Source organism: Vigna umbellata, chromosome 1 (genome assembly GCF_029865625.1).
Source record: "Vigna umbellata cultivar VRB3 chromosome 1, Vumbellata_1.0, whole genome shotgun sequence".
In the NCBI taxonomy this organism is placed as follows: domain Eukaryota; kingdom Viridiplantae; phylum Streptophyta; class Magnoliopsida; order Fabales; family Fabaceae; genus Vigna; species Vigna umbellata.
Genome location: NC_142165.1, coordinates 22,651,123 through 22,655,247, shown reverse-complemented (window position 1 = coordinate 22,655,247; position 4,125 = coordinate 22,651,123). Strand labels below are relative to the sequence as shown.

At 36.7% G+C, this 4,125-nt stretch overlaps 1 pseudogene; it reads left to right on the top strand.

Annotated features, from left to right (window-relative positions):
• The first annotated feature begins 1,675 nt into the window (after window positions 1-1,675).
• On the top strand, window positions 1,676-3,420 carry LOC124832117 (molybdate transporter 1 pseudogene; annotated as a pseudogene).
• The last annotated feature ends 705 nt before the right edge of the window (window positions 3,421-4,125 follow it).

Here is a 4,125-nt window from a genome sequence, read left to right as displayed (position 1 = left end):
ATAGTCATCACAGGAAATGATGTTGTTGGAATATCTCAACTGAAGAAACACTTATGCAAACATTTCCAAACCAAAGATCTTGGAAGCCTCAAATACTTCTTGGGCATTGAAGTAGCTCGGTCAAAAGATGGAATTGTAGTCTCTCAGAGGAAATATGCTCTTGATATATTACATGAAACAGGAATGATTGATTGTAGACCAATAGACAGTCCTATGGACCCAAATCAAAAATTAGCTTCAAGCGAAGGTGAATTGTTCTCCGACCCAGAAAGGTACAGAAGACTTGTTGGAAAACTGATTTATCTCACTAGACCGGATCTATCTTTTGCAGTTGGAGTGGTCAGTCAATTCATGCAGGCTCCATGTCTTGGCCATTGGAATGCTATCATTCGTATTCTAAGATACCTAAAAAAGGCTCCTGGACAAGGGTTGTTATATGAAGATAAAGGAAGCATTCAAGTCTCTGGATACTGTGATGCAGATTGGGCAGGCTCACCTATTGATAGACGGTCTACTACTGGATATTGTGTTCTCCTTGGGGGAAATATCATTTCATGGAAGAGTAAGAAACAAAATGTAGTAGCCCGATCAACAGCTGAAGCTGAATATAGGGCTATGGCATCACTAACAAGTGAACTTATATGGGTGAAACAATTTCTTCAAGAGCTCAACTTCTGTAACATTCAAACCATGAAGATGTATTGCGATAATCAAGCTGCTCTCCACATTGCATCAAACCCAGTGTTTCACGAGAGGACCAAACATATAGAAATTGACTGCCATTTTGTTAGGGAAAAATTGTTGTCCAAAGAAATTTGTACTGAGTTTGTTGGGTCAAATGATCAACTTGCAGATATGTTAACTAAGTCCTTAAGAGGACCTAGAATTGAATTTATTGGTTCCAAGCTTGGTACATACAATTTGTATGCTCCAGCTTGAGGGGGAGTGTTAGAATTATTGTTAGAATGATTAGTGTGAGCTGTGTGTGTGCTGTCAAGTATGAGCTGTGTGTGTGTGAGTTGTGTTCCAACCAAAGTGAGTTAGAAAGGAAATGGGTAGTTACTTTCTTTCCCTATAAATGTAATGCTAATGTAAAATGAGAGGTAAGCCCTCTCATTCAATAATATATTTCTATGTTCTTTCAATAGGTATTAACTTATAATTGGCTTGGAAAGTTAAACTTAAGGATATAGTGCCTAGGGAAATTTTTCTGGTTATGTTGTTGTTTGGTGCAGTTGTAATGTCAGTGAAATGAGCTTGGCTTATTGGTTATGTGTAGTGTGCTTGTTTGTGATTGGTGTACCTGTGTTCAACTTGGCTAAGAACAAACTTGGTTTTATTTCTTTTATTGCTGCGTTTTTTATTTTATTTTGCATCATATTTTTGTTTTGGGCCAGATTAAGGGGCCATAGGCCGTGAGAGTTAGACAGGGTCAGTTTTACAGGAGCTCATTTCTTTCTTTCTCCTTTTTCGTTAGTTTCTCTTTTTGCTTCTCTTTCTTCTTCTTTTTCAAAAAACCCTAGGGTTAGGGTAATTGGTTGCGAAAGGGAGAGCGGCGTGAGGAAGAAATAATTGTTCCGAGGAGGTAATGGAAAAAAGAATTAATGGAGAAAGGGAATCGGAGGTTAGGAGTTTCACTTCTATATATTAAATTAGATTTAAATTCACTTCTTAATAATTAAAAAATAAAAAATAAAGTAAAATAATATATCAGAGAAGAATTTCGTTATATAATTCTTTTAAAAAAATTTATCTATTTCTATCGAAACATAAAAAAGTTGGACCACTTTAATAAATTTTTCAACAATTGCACATCTCAAGGAATTGATATTTCGGTGCACACATTCTTATAAGAGTGACTAGCCAACACAGAATAATACAAACCCAAGAGAGTCTCATTCAGAAACGCATTCATGGCAAACCAAAACCCTTCTTCAATTCCAATCTCAAACCCCGAAACAATCCAAACCGATCAAACCACAGGTTTCTCAGCCAAAGTGATCGTGCAGAAGGTCAAAACCAACTTGGTTTTACGTTCAAAATGGGCCGAACTCAACGGCGCCATAGGTGACCTCGGCACCTACATACCAATAATTCTATCTCTAACACTTTCCAAGAACCTCAACCTCGGCACGACATTGATCTTCACAGGTATCTACAACATCCTCACCGGGGCAATTTATGGGGTTCCCATGCCTGTCCAGCCCATGAAGTCCATCGCCGCAGAGGCCCTAAAAGATGCCAGCTTCGGCGTGCCGGAGATCATGGCCGCCGGAATCTTAACCGGAGGCGTGTTGGTGGTTCTGGGTGTGACAAGGTTGATGCAGCTTGTGTACACACTGATTCCTCTATCCGTCGTGAGGGGAATTCAACTGGCACAGGGCTTGTCCTTTGCTTTCACAGCTGTTAAGTACATGAGAAAAACCCAAGACCTGCCAAAGTCGAAGGCTTTGGGTGACAGGAATTGGTTAGGGTTAGATGGGTTGGTTCTGGCAATAGTTTGTCTGTGTTTTATTGTTATAGTGAATGGTGATAAGGATGATGATGGGTGTGAAAAGAGGGTTGAAGAAGATGGGAGAAACAGAAGTAGAGTGAGTAGAGCGAAGAGTGTTGTTTTTTCACTTCCTTCTGCTTTCATAGTGTTTGTGTTGGGGGTTGTTTTGGCCTTTGTGAGGAGGCCTGAGATGGTGCACGAGATAAAGTTTGGACCTTCCTCTATGGAAGTGGTGAAGTTGTCTAAGCATGCATGGAAGAAAGGGTTTGTGAAGGGTACGATTCCTCAACTTCCATTGTCAATTTTGAACTCTGTGATAGGTGTTTGCAAGTTGTCAAAGGATTTGTTCCCAGAAAAGGACTTTTCTGCAACTTCCCTTTCAGTGAGTGTGGGGTTGATGAATCTTGTTGGTAGTTGGTTTGGTGCAATGCCATGCTGCCATGGGGCTGGAGGACTTGCAGGACAGTATAAATTTGGTGGAAGGAGTGGTGGTTGTGTGGCCATTCTTGGTGGTGCAAAGTTGGTGTTGGGATTGGTGTTAGGAAGTTCTTTGGCACACATTTTAAGACAGTTTCCAGTGGGGATCTTGGGAGTGTTGCTTCTGTTTGCCGGAATTGAATTAGCCACCTGCTGCAGGGACATTAATAGCAAACAAGATTCTTTTGTGATGCTTATTTGCACTGCAGTTTCACTTGTGGGATCAAGTGCAGCTCTTGGCTTTTTGTGTGGAATGATAGTTTATCTGCTTCTTAGGCTCAGCAATTGGACTAGTGATAAACTTTTTCCTAACATGGGACCATAAAACCACAACAAAAAAGGAGCATAATGTATACAATATTATAGCTTATTGTCTCTTAGTTATTAGGTTGTTGTGTAACTCTATTACTACTAAATAAATCACGGAATGAAAAATCCTATTTTTCTAATGTGGTTTTTCTTCATACAATTCATTTTCCTTTGTTTGCATTTGAATTTAATCGGGACTCATAGTAAGGAGTTCAAATTTTTATTTTTATTAACTTATTTAACATTTTACTTTTCATTTTTATTGGAGATCTCAAATTAATTATATTATCCTAATATATGTACGTTTATTAGTTTAAATTATTTTATTCATATAAATAACTTTAAAATATTATTTTTTATATCAAATTTAACAAAAATTTAACAATGCCAAATAACCTAGTAAATTTTGAGATATATTTGTTGATATAAATATTTATAAATTAATCTTATATATGATCAAATTTAGTTACATTGTAATATTCTTTAATATTATATATTCAGAGGTATCTGGTGTATATAGTAATGTGATTATTTTGTTAATTATTATATATATAGTAAATTGTTATTTTATTAATACCCAGATGAGTCATACCGAAAGTTTTATAAATACACGTGGTATTTTACAGAAAATACACAATCATTCATACTCATTCTGTCTAACTCAAAAAGATCCAAACCCTCTTAATGACTTGAACACCAAAAATATTTTTACCGGTAGATTTTTTTGTGTTTTAACCCTCAGATATACATATCAAAATTATTTAATTAACTTAAATTTTGTCACAAAGATTCCGATAAGAACATGTTCATATACTCAAAAGTCTTTCACTTCAAATACTACAAAA